This window comes from Amblyomma mixtum, unplaced genomic scaffold (genome assembly GCF_055824585.1).
Source record: "Amblyomma mixtum isolate Tamu unplaced genomic scaffold, ASM5582458v1 scaffold_21, whole genome shotgun sequence".
NCBI lineage: Eukaryota > Metazoa > Arthropoda > Arachnida > Ixodida > Ixodidae > Amblyomma > Amblyomma mixtum.
Window position 1 is genome coordinate 82,119 of NW_028317718.1, and position 12,500 is coordinate 94,618.

Genomic DNA, 12,500 nt, shown 5'->3' on the forward strand with positions numbered 1-12,500 from the left:
GCCCCGGTAGACGGGGTCGCCTCTTTCGGACTTTGCCGTTCGGGCGCGTCTGGCCCGGTAGACGGGGTCGCTTTATTCGGACTTTGCCGTTCGGGCGCGTCTGCCCCGGTAGACGGGGTTGCCTCTTTCGGACTTTGCCGTTCCGGCGCGTCTGCCCCGGTAGACGGGGTTGCCTCTTTCGGACTTTGCCGTTCCGGCGCGTCTGCCCCGGTAGACGGGGTCGCTTTATTCGGACTTTGCCGTTCGGGCGCGTCTGCCCCGGTAGACGGGGTCGCTTTATTCGGACTTTGCCGTTCGGGCGCGTCTGCCCCGGTAGACGGGGTCGCCTCTTTCGGACTTTGCCGTTCGGGCGCGTCTGCCCCGGTAGACGGGGTCGCCTCTTTCGGACTTTGCCGTTCGGGCGCGTCTGGCCCGGTAGACGGGGTCGCTTTATTCGGACTTTGCCGTTCGGGCGCGTCTGCCCCGGTAGACGGGGTTGCCTCTTTCGGACTTTGCCGTTCCGGCGCGTCTGCCCCGGTAGACGGGGTCGCTTTATTCGGACTTTGCCGTTCGGGCGCGTCTGCCCCGGTAGACGGGGTCGCTTTATTCGGACTTTGCCGTTCGGGCGCGTCTGGCCCGGTAGACGGGGTCGCTTTATTCGGACTTTGCCGTTCGGGCGCGTCTGCCCCGGTAGACGGGGTTGCCTCTTTCGGACTTTGCCGTTCCGGCGCGTCTGCCCCGGTAGACGGGGTCGCTTTATTCGGACTTTGCCGTTCGGGCGCGTCTGCCCCGGTAGACGGGGTCGCTTTATTCGGACTTTGCCGTTCGGGCGCGTCTGCCCCGGTAGACGGGGTCGCTTTATTCGGACTTTGCCGTTCGGGCGCGTCTGCCCCGGTAGACGGGGTCGCCTCTTTCGGACTTTGCCGTTCGGGCGCGTCTGCCCCGGTAGACGGGGTCGCCTCTTTCGGACTTTGCCGTTCGGGCGCGTCTGCCCCGGTAGACGGGGTCGCTTTATTCGGACTTTGCCGTTCGGGCGCGTTCGCCCCGGCCGACGCGGGACGAAAGTCGTTTGCGACTTTGCCTTCCCTGTGTAGGGCGTTCAAAGGCGAATCTTTTGTTACCAATCTCGTCACTTTGCTGCCAGTCTGGGCCGAGATACGTGCGATTGAACGGTATCGCCTAGGCAGACGCGGTACGGGGTTTTCGAATTTTTAAAGGTCCTTTTCTTTGGCGGAGCACGACGAATTTTACAGCGCCGCGTCGGCCGCGCTGCGGCGCATCTTTTTCGATCATCACATTGCGGTCGGAGCAGCGGGCGATTAACCGCTCGCGACAGGGAGACTTTGACCATTTCAAACTTTTCACGGCCGGCCCCTATGTCTCAAGCCTACGAATTTGAAGTCAGTGTGCAGGCGAATCTTTTGCCACCGGTCCCGTCGTTTTCCTGCCATTCTCGCTCGAGATAGGGGCGATTCAACAGTCTCGCCTAGGCAGACGCGGTCCCGCCTAGGCAGACGCGGTTCCCTCCCCGGCGAACGCGGTAAATGGTCTTCGAGTTTTTAGAGGCACTTTTACCTGGCGGAACGCGACGAAATTTACGCCACGCGTCGGCCGCGCCGGCGCGCATCTTGTGCAGTCATCCCCGACCCGCTGCTTCCAATGTAGCCGGAGCAGCGGGTGATTGACCAGTCTCGCAAGGGGCCGCCTTTTCGAATTCTCGCGGCCGTCGCCTTGAGCGCAGCCGCTCAGTTTTTAGTTGCGCGCGTTGGGCTGAGAAGGGCGAACATTTTGAGACCTCTCCCGTCCCTTTCGCGCAACGCAAGGCAGAGTTACGCTCGTTTGAAGCTCGCCTAGGCAGACGCGGTCCCGCCTAGGCAGACGCGGTTGCCTCCCCGGCGGACGCGGTGAACGGTCTTCGAACTTTTAAGGGCACTTTTAACTGGCGGAACGCGACGAAATTTACGCCACGTGTCGGCCGCACCGCGACGCATCTTGTGCAGTCATCGCCGACTCGCTGCTTCCAATGCAGCCGGAGCAGCGGGCGATTGACCAGGCTCGCAAGGGGCCGCCTTTTGTAATCTTCGCGGCCGTTCCCGTGGGCGAATCCGCTCCATTTTTAGATCCGCGTGTGGGGCTGAGAAAGGCGAACATTTTGAGACCTTTCTCGTCCCTTTCGCGCAACGCGAGTGAGAGTTACGCTCGTTTGAAGCTCGCCTAGGCAGACGCGGTCCCGCCTAGGCAGACGCGGTAAATGGTCTTCGAATTTTTAAAGGCACTTTGAACTGGCGGAGCGCGACGAAATTTACGCCACGGTTCGGCCGCGCCGGCGCGCATCTTGTGCAGTTATCGCGGACTCGCTGCTTGCACTGTAGCCGGAGCAGCAGGTGATTGACCAGGCTCGCAAGGGGCCGCCTTTTCTAGTCTTCGCGGCGGTTCCCGTGGGCGCAGCCGCTCAATTTCTAGTTCCGCGCGTTGGGCTGAGAGAGGCGAACATTTTGAGACCTTTCCCGTCCCTTTCGCGCAACGCAAGTGAGAGTTACGCTCGTTTGAAGCTCGCCTAGGCAGACGCGGTCCCGCCTAGGCAGACGCGGTTGCCTCCCCGGCGGACGCGGTAAACGGTCTTCGAGTTTTTAAAGGCACTTTGAACTGGCGGAGCGCGACCAAATTTACGCCACGGTTCGGCCGCGCAGGCGCGCATCTTGTGCAGTTATCGCGGACTCGCTGCTTGCACTGTAGCCGGAGCAGCAGGTGATTGACCAGGCTCGCAAGGGGCCGCCTTTTCTAATCTTCGCGGCGGTTCCCGTGGGCGCAGCCGCTCAATTTTTAGTTCCGCGTGTGGGGCTGAGAAAGGCGAACATTTTGAGACCTTTCCCGTCCCTTTCGCGCAACGCAAGTGAGAGTTACGCTCGTTTGAAGCTCGCCTAGGCAGACGCGGTCCCGCCTAGGCAGACGCGGTAAATGGTCTTCGAATTTTTAAAGGCACTTTGAACTGGCGGAACGCGACGAAATTTACGCCACGGTTCGGCCGCGCAGGCGCGCATCTTGTGCAGTTATCGCGGACTCGCTGCTTGCACTGTAGCCGGAGCAGCAGGTGATTGACCAGGCTCGCAAGGGGCCGCCTTTTCTAATCTTCGCGGCCGTTCCCGTGGGCGAATCCGCTCCATTTTTAGATCCGCGTGTGGGGCCGAGAAAGGCGAACATTTTGAGACCTTTCCCGTCCCTTTCGCGCAACGCAAGTGAGAGTTACGCTCGTTTGAAGCTCGCCTAGGCAGACGCGGTCCCGCCTAGGCAGACGCGGTAAATGGTCTTCGAATTTTTAAAGGCACTTTGAACTGGCGGAGCGCGACGAAATTTACGCCACGGTTCGGCCGCGCCGGCGCGCATCTTGTGCAGTTATCGCGGACTCGCTGCTTGCACTGTAGCCGGAGCAGCACGTGATTGACCAGGCTCGCAAGGGGCCGCCTTTTCTAATCTTCGCGGCCGTTCCCGTGGGCGAATCCGCTCCATTTTTAGATCCGCGTGTGGGGCCGAGAAAGGCGAACATTTTGAGACCTTTCCCGTCCCTTTCGCGCAACGCAAGTGAGAGTTACGCTCGTTTGAAGCTCGCCTAGGCAGACGCGGTCCCGCCTAGGCAGACGCGGTAAATGGTCTTCGAATTTTTAAAGGCACTTTGAACTGGCGGAGCGCGACGAAATTTACGCCACGGTTCGGCCGCGCCGGCGCGCATCTTGTGCAGTTATCGCGGACTCGCTGCTTGCACTGTAGCCGGAGCAGCACGTGATTGACCAGGCTCGCAAGGGGCCGCCTTTTCTAATCTTCGCGGCCGTTCCCGTGGGCGAATCCGCTCCATTTTCAGATCCGCGTGTGGGGCCGAGAAAGGCGAACATTTTGAGACCTTTCCCGTCCCTTTCGCGCAACGCAAGTGAGAGTTACGCTCGTTTGAAGCTCGCCTAGGCAGACGCGGTCCCGCCTAGGCAGACGCGGTTGCCTCCCCGGCGGACGCGGTAAATGGTCTTCGAATTTTTAAAGGCACTTTGAACTGGCGGAGCGCGACGAAATTTACGCCACGGTTCGGCCGCGCCGGCGCGCATCTTGTGCAGTTATCGCGGACTCGCTGCTTGCACTGTAGCCGGAGCAGCAGGTGATTGACCAGGCTCGCAAGGGGCCGCCTTTTCTAATCTTCGCGGCCGTTCCCGTGGGCGAATCCGCTCCATTTTTAGATCCGCGTGTGGGGCTGAGAAAGGCGAACATTTTGAGGCCTTTCCCGTCCCTTTCGCGCAACGCAAGTGAGAGTTACGCTCGTTTGAAGCTCGCCTAGGCAGACGCGGTCCCGCCTAGGCAGACGCGGTTGCCTCCCCGGCGGACGCGGTAAATGGTCTTCGAGTTTTTAAAGGCACTTTGAACTGGCGGAGCGCGACCAAATTTACGCCACGGTTCGGCCGCGCCGGCGCGCATCTTGTGCTGTCATCGCGGACTCGCTGCTTGCACTGTAGCCGGAGCAGCGGGTGATTGACCAGGCTCGCAAGGGGCCGCCTTTTCTAATCTTCGCGGCCGCTGCCGTGGGCGAATCCGCTCCATTTTTAGTTCCGCGCGTTGGGCTGAGAAAGGCGAACATTTTGAGACCTTTCTCGTCCCTTTCGCGCAACGCAAGTGAGAGTTACGCTCGTTTGAAGCTCGCCTAGGCAGACGCGGTCCCGCCTAGGCAGACGCGGTTGCCTCCCCGGCGGACGCGGTAAACGGTCTTCGAATTTTTAAAGGCACTTTGAACTGGCGGAGCGCGACGAAATTTACGCCACGGTTCGGCCGCGCCGGCGCGCATCTTGTGCAGTCATCGCCGACTCGCTGCTTCCACTGCAGCCGGAGCAGCGGGCGATTGACCAGGCTCGCAAGGGGCCGCCTTTTCTAATCTTCGCGGCTGTTCCCGTGGGCGCAGCCGCTCAATTTTTAGTTCCGCGTGTTGGGCTGAGAGAGGCGAATATTTTGAGACCTTTCCCGTCCCTTTCGCGCAACGCAAGTGAGAGTTACGCTCGTTTGAAGCTCGCCTAGGCAGACGCGGTCCCGCCTAGGCAGACGCGGTTGCCTCCCCGGCGGACGCGGTAAACGGTCTTCGAGTTTTTAAAGGCACTTTGAACTGGCGGAGCGCGACCAAATTTACGCCACGGTTCGGCCGCGCCGGCGCGCATCTTGTGCAGTCATCGCCGACCCGCTGCTTGCACTGTAGCCGGAGCAGCGGGCGATTGAGCAGTCTCGCAAGGGGCCGCCTTTTCTAATCTTCGCGGCCGTTCCCGTGGGCGAATCCGCTCCATTTTTAGATCCGCGTGTGGGGCTGAGAAAGGCGAACATTTTGAGACCTTTCCCGTCCCTTTCGCCCAACGCAAGTGAGAGTTACGCTCGTTTGAAGCTCGCCTAGGCAGACGCGGTTGCCTCCCCGGCGGACGCGGTAAATGGTCTTCGAGTTTTTAAAGGCACTTTGAACTGGCGGAGCGCGACCAAATTTACGCCACGGTTCGGCCGCGCCGGCGCGCATCTTGTGCTGTCATCGCGGACTCGCTGCTTGCACTGTAGCCGGAGCAGCGGGCGATTGACCAGTATCGCAAGGGGCCGCCTTTTCTAATCTTCGCGGCCGTTCCCGTGGGCGAATCCGCTCCATTTTTAGTTCCGCGCGTTGGGCTGAGAAAGGCGAACATTTTGAGACCTTTCCCGTCCGTTTCGCGCAACGCAAGTGAGAGTTACGCTCGTTTGAAGCTCGCCTAGGCAGACGCGGTCCCGCCTAGGCAGACGCGGTTGCCTCCCCGGCGGACGCGGTAAACGGTCTTCGAATTTTTAAAGGCACTTTGAACTGGCGGAGCGCGACGAAATTTACGCCACGGTTCGGCCGCGCCGGCGCGCATCTTGTGCAGTCATCGCCGACCCGCTGCGTCCACTGCAGCCGGAGCAGCGGGCGATTGACCAGTATCGCAAGGGGCCGCCTTTTCGAATTCTCGCGGCCGTTGCCTTGAGCGCAGCCGCTCAATTTCTAGTTGCGCGCGTTGGGCTGAGAAAGGCGAACATTTTGAGACCTTTCCCGTCCGTTTCGCGCAACGCAAGTGAGAGTTGCGCTCGTTTGAAGCTCGCCTAGGCAGACGCGGTCCCGCCTAGGCAGACGCGGTAAATTGTCTTCGAATTTTTAAAGGCACTTTGAACTGGCGGAGCGCGACGAAATTTACGCCACGGTTCGGCCGCGCCGGCGCGCATCTTGTGCAGTTATCGCGGACTCGCTGCTTGCACTGTAGCCGGAGCAGCAGGTGATTGACCAGGCTCGCAAGGGGCCGCCTTTTCTAATCTTCGCGGCCGTTCCCGTGGACGAATCCGCTCCATTTTTAGATCCGCGTGTGGGGCTGAGAAAGGCGAGCATTTTGAGACCTTTCTCGTCCCTTTCGCGCAACGCAAGTGAGAGTTACGCTCGTTTGAAGCTCGCCTAGGCAGACGCGGTCCCGCCTAGGCAGACGCGGTTGCCTCCCCGGCGGACGCGGTAAACGGTTTTCGAATATTTAAAGGCACTTTCACCTGGCGGAACGAGACGAAATTTACGCCACGTGTCGGCCGCGCTGCCGCCCATCTTGTGCAGTCCTCCTCGACCCGCTGCTTCCACTGTAGCCGGAGCAGCGGGTGATTGACCAGGTTCGCAAGGGGCCGCCTTTTCGAATGTTCACGGCCGTTCCCGTGGGCGCAGCCGCTCAATTTTTAGTTCCGCGTGTGGGGCTGAGAAAGGCGAATATTTTGAGACCTTTCCCGTCCCTTTCGCGCAACGGAAGGCAGAGTTACGTTCGTTTGAAGCCCGCTCCGGTAGACGCGCTTATGACCCGCGGGGGTCTGGGTACTTATCGCTGCATATATAAGGGGGCATACCGCCTAGGCAGACGCGAAACAGTAAAGCGTCCGCTTTGTCAGCAAAGTCCGAAACGGACCTCTCGACGCCCGGGAGGTGAATTCGGGCTTTAGGCGGCCTCGGCAGATGTGATTTTCATGAGTTTGTGCATTATTTATGCGAGTTTTGCGGCGAACGCGCCTCGAGTACGGCGGCTCGCCCGACGGCTATGTCCACGAGTACGGCTCGTGCGGGGCGCCGCGGAAGCGCGGTTGTGCGATGCCGCAGCAAAGCGCGCACGATTTGAGTGGCTTTTGCGGCGAACGCTCCTCGAGTACGGCGGTTCGCCCGATGACAATGTCCACGAGTACGGCTCGTGCGGGGCGCCGCGGAAGTGCTTTTTTGCGATGCCGCAGCAAAGCGCGCTCGATTTGAGGGGCTCTTGCCGCCAACGCGCCTCGAGTACGGCGGTTGGCCCGATGACAATGTCCACGAGTACGGCTCGTGCGGGGCGCCGGGGAAGCGCTTTTGTGCGATGCCGCAGGAAAGCGCGCACGTTTTGAGCGGCTCTTGCGGCGAACGCGCCTCGAGTACGGCGGTTCGCCCGACGGCTATGTCCACGAGTACGGCTCGTGCGGGGCGCCGGGGCAGCGCTTTCGTGCGATGCCGCAGGAAAGCGTGCACGATTTGAGCGGCTCTTGCGGCGAACGCGCCTCGAGTACGGCGGTTCGCCCGATGACCATGTCCACGAGTACGGCTCGTGCGGGGCGCCGGGGCAGCGCTTTCGTGCGATGCCGCAGGAAAGCGCGCACGATTTGAGCGGCTCTTGCGGCGAACGCGCCTCGAGTACGGCGGTTCGCCCGATGACCATGTCCACGAGTACGGCTCGTGCGGGGCGCCGGGGCAGCGCTTTCGTGCGATGCCGCAGGAAAGCGCGCACGATTTGAGCGGCTCTTGCGGCGAACGCGCCTCGAGTACGGCGCTTCGCCCGACGGCTATGTCCACGAGTACGGCTCGTGCGGGGCGCCGGGGATGCGCTTTTGTGCGATGCCGCAGCAAAGCGCGCACGATTTGTGGGGGTCTTGCCGCCAACGCGCCTCGAGTACGGCGGTTCGCCCGATGACAATGTCCACGAGTACGGCTCGTGCGGGGCGCCGGGGCAGCGCTTTCGTGCGATGCCGCAGGAAAGCGCGCACGATTTGAGCGGCTCTTGCGGCGAACGCGCCTCGAGTACGGCGGTTCGCCCGACGGCTATGTCCACGAGTACGGCTCGTGCGGGGCGCCGCGGAAGCGCGGCGTTGTGATGCCGCGGCAAAGCGCGCACGATTTGTGCGGCCCTTGCGGCGAAAGTGGCACGAGTACGGCGATTTACTCACCCACGGAGGTCTGGGTACTTATCGCTGCTATTATATGGGGGTCCCAGTGGAGCAGTCGGCGGCGCGCGCCCGCGTGTGCGCGCCGTGACCGGGTCTGATATGCGGCCTCGTGCCCAGCGTGTCCCCGTCCCTCGGACCCCACGGCATTCGTCTGCAGCCTCATCCGCGTCTGCGATAGGGGCTGGTTGTCGGACGACGCTGTTTCCACGTTTTACGAGGTGTGTTCCGTGCTACCCGGACTCGATTCCGTGCGAGCGCGCCGAAGACGCGGGCGTGTCCCGTCGTCTGGCGGCTTGGCCGTCTCGGCTACGCAGCAAGCGCCGTCCAGTTGCCTAATGCTGCGGCCCTAGAGGCCGATGTGCGCACTGGTGGGCGCGTTACAAATGCTTTGCCTAAAGGCACACGTGCTCTCTTGCCGCGTGGCGATTGCCGTACCTACGGGTCGGATGCCGCAGCGAGCTCGAACGATGCACGGGCAGCGCAAGCTGCCGCGAAAAAGATGCGTCGCGCGCTGGGGGTTTATGGCGGCCCTATCGGCGGCGACGAGGCACCCTTCTGGGGCGAAAAGGGAATGCCTATGCATCATACCTGGTTGATCCTGCCAGTAATCATATGCTTGTCTCAAAGATTAAGCCATGCATGTCTAAGTACATGCCGAAATAAGGCGAAACCGCGAATGGCTCATTAAATCAGTTATGGTTCCTTAGATCGTTTCTTTCTACTTGGACAACTGTGGCAATTCTAGAGCTAATACATGCATTGAGCCTGAAGGCCTTTGGCTGACGGGCGCTTTTATTAGACCAAGACCCATCGGGCTCTGCCCGTACTCTGTGGTGACTCTGGATAACTTTGTGCTGATCGCATGGCCATGAGCCGGCGACGTTTCTTTCAAGTGTCTGCCTTATCAACTTTCGATGGTAGGTTACTTGCCTACCATGGTTGTTACGGGTAACGGAGAATCAGGGTTCGATTCCGGAGAGGGAGCCTGAGAAACGGCTACCACATCCAAGGAAGGCAGCAGGCGCGCAAATTACCCACTCCCGGCACGGGGAGGTAGTGACGAAAAATAACAATACGGGACTCTTTTGAGGCCCCGTAATTGAAATGAGTACACTCTAAATCCTTTAACGAGGATCAATTGGAGGGCAAGTCTGGTGCCAGCAGCCGCGGTAATTCCAGCTCCAATAGCGTATACTAAAGCTGCTGCGGTTAAAAAGCTCGTAGTTGGATCTCAGTTCCAGACGAGTAGTGCATCTACCCGATGCGACGGCTCGGACTGAACATCATGCCGGTCCTCTCTTGGTGCCCTTCATTGGTGCGTCTCGAGGTGGCCTGCGCTTTTACTTTGAAAAAATTGGAGTGCTCAACGCAGGCGAGTCGCCTGAATAAACTTGCATGGAATAATAGAACAAGACCCCGTTTCTGTTCTGTTGGTTTTTGGAATACGGGGTAATGATTAAGAGGGACAGACGGGGGCATTCGTATTGCGGCGCTAGAGGTGAAATTCTTGGACCGTCGCAAGACGAACTACTGCGAAAGCATTTGCCAAGAATGTTTTCTTTGATCAAGAACGAAAGTCAGAGGTTCGAAGGCGATCAGATACCGCCCTAGTTCTGACCATAAACGATGCCAACCAGCGATCCGCCTGAGTTACTCAAATGACTCGGCGGGCAGCTTCCGGGAAACCAAAGTATTTGGGTTCCGGGGGAAGTATGGTTGCAAAGCTGAAACTTAAAGGAATTGACGGAAGGGCACCACCAGGAGTGGAGCCTGCGGCTTAATTTGACTCAACACGGGAAAACTTACCCGGCCCGGACACTGGGAGGATTGACAGATTGAGAGCTCTTTCTTGATTCGGTGGATGGTGGTGCATGGCCGTTCTTAGTTGGTGGAGCGATTTGTCTGGTTAATTCCGATAACGAACGAGACTCTAGCCTATTAAATAGGTGCGGGGTTCCCAGCACCTTACAACCTTCTTAGAGGGACAAGCGGCTCCTAGCCGCACGAAACAGAGCAATAACAGGTCTGTGATGCCCTTAGATGTCCGGGGCCGCACGCGCGCTACACTGAAGGAAGCAGCGTGTCTTTATCCCTGTCTGAAAAGACTGGGTAACCCGTGGAACTTCTTTCGTGATTGGGATAGGGGCTTGCAATTGTTCCCCTTGAACGAGGAATTCCCAGTAAGCGCGAGTCATAAGCTCGCGTTGATTACGTCCCTGCCCTTTGTACACACCGCCCGTCGCTACTACCGATTGAATGATTTAGTGAGGTCTTCGGACCGATGTCCGGCGCGGCCTTTCGGTTGCGCCGGTCTGTTGGAAAGATGACCAAACTTGATCATTTAGAGGAAGTAAAAGTCGTAACAAGGTTTCCGTAGGTGAACCTGCGGAAGGATCATTACCGGATTGTGCTTGTCACACCCGGCGCCGCCCCCACTTATAAGCGGGGGAAGGCCTCAACCGCGGAGTTGCGAGATTCTGAAGCCGCTTCTCTGCACAAACTGTTGCGCCCAGCGGAGCTCCGTCACCAAGGGAAAGTCGGACGGGCTGTATCCGCAGGTTTGAACGGCGTAACGCACCACTCATGGTGGGCTTTCGGTTGTCGACAACCGTCGAAGAGGCGCAAACAGAGCCGGTAGGCAGGCCGAGGGAAAGGCCTGCCCGCTGCCAAGGGAACGGCGGCGGCTGCTGCGAAGTACGAAAGGAAACGCTGCTCGCTGGCTTTGTCGTGTTGCGACCACGAGTCGGTAGGCGGGCCGAGGGAAAGGCCTGCCCGCTGCCAAGGGAACGGCGGCGGCTGCTGCGAAGTACGAAAGGAAACGCTGCTCGCTGGCTTTGTCGTGTTGCGACCACGAGTCGGTAGGCGGGCCGAGGGAAAGGCCTGCCCGCTGCCAAGGGAACGGCGGCGGCTGCTGCGAAGTACGAAAGGAAACGCTGCTCGCTGGCTTTGTCGTGTTGCGACCACGAGTCGGTAGGCGGGCCGAGGGAAAGGCCTGCCCGCTGCCAAGGGAACGGCGGCGGCTGCTGCGAAGTACGAGAGGAACCGCGGCTCGCTGGCTTTGTCGTGTTGCGACCACCAGTCGGTAGGCGGGCCGAGGGAAAGGCCTGCCCGCTGCCAAGGGAACGGCGGCGGCTGCTGCGAAGTACGAGAGGAACCGCGGCTCGCTGGCTGGGAAACTGCGCTTCTGCGCGACGCGCACGCGGCGGGACGCGCGCGGCCCAGGGAACGGCCGCGCGCGAAAGGTCTCGCACTGCGGGCGCGGAGTCTGACGCCGCGCCGACGGCGCGAAAGGAGGCACCGGGACCGAAAAGGACGAGGGATTATAATCCCGCACTTTGAACGCATTCGCGGCAGCCGGGTTCTCTTGCTGCTTCGTCCTTCCCAGCCTTCGAGTAGTCTGTCGGTGCGCTACCGAAACGCCGTCCATGGCACTGTGGCCGGTGGGCTCCTATTGCGGGAGTAGACTGATGAACGTCCGCTTTGCGGCTTGTTCCAAGTACGCGCTGCGTAGCCACGGCTAGGCGGTGCCTGTCTCCTTGCGAAGCAATGATGTGGCGAAATGGTCGAGTAGGGAGCAGCACGATGGCGCACCCGGGGGCGACCGGACCGGGGGGCGTTGGGAAAACCCCCTCCCCTACAAAAGGGTGCAGCAGCGGTAGGCGGTGATGACTCGCCTTGAAAGATGTGAACAGCAGTTGAGTGTGAACAGCAACAAAAAAAACCGCTGCTGGAGTCCGGGGGTAGCGTCGCTGCAGATCGCAGAAAGGTGCGTGAGGACGGTGGCACAGAGCTCCAAGAATGTATATTTCTAGCAAACGCCGGTGCTTCGAGGTGTTCTGCGGTCAGGCCCGTGCGGGCGGAGCGGGCGTGCCCAAGAAGGCACAAGAAGACCCACCTCTGATGAAGACCGGAATTGGAGCGTCACGCGTCGGCTCAGCACTTCTGCCTTAGTGGTTGCCAAATGCCTCGTCATCCTATTAGTGACGCGCAAGCCATTATCGCACAAAAGCTTCGAGAGACTTTGCTCGCTTTGGCTTTGAGGCACGCGCAGCATGCCGAACGGACGGCTGCGAGGCGCGAAAGACGTCGGTCGAAACTGCGACTGGAGACCAGGGGAAAAGCCCGGTGCCTAAAACCCTGGTTGTACTGTACGGATTTGAACAAACCAAACGCACGACTCTAAGCGGTGGATCACTCGGTTCTCGGGTCGATGAAGAACGCAGCCAGCTGCGAGACTTGGTGTGAATTGCAGGACACACTGAGCACTGATTCTTCGAACGCACATTGCGCCCTTGGGT

The 12,500-nt window shown here is 60.1% G+C and overlaps 2 non-coding genes across 2 annotated transcripts in view; both read left to right on the forward strand.

The window, feature by feature from the left end:
- The first annotated feature begins 8,787 nt into the window (after positions 1 to 8,787).
- On the forward strand, positions 8,788 to 10,602 carry LOC149324589 (small subunit ribosomal RNA). Its single transcript, XR_016286748.1, has one exon. It is a non-coding gene; the product is annotated as a small subunit ribosomal RNA (ribosomal RNA).
- Positions 10,603 to 12,377: 1,775 nt separating this feature from the next.
- The window catches only part of LOC149324590 (5.8S ribosomal RNA), a 153-nt gene continuing 30 nt past the window's right edge, over positions 12,378 to 12,500 (forward strand). The window contains exon 1 of the ribosomal RNA XR_016286802.1: positions 12,378 to 12,500. This exon is cut by the window's right edge and continues 30 nt beyond it. This is a non-coding gene — a ribosomal RNA (5.8S ribosomal RNA).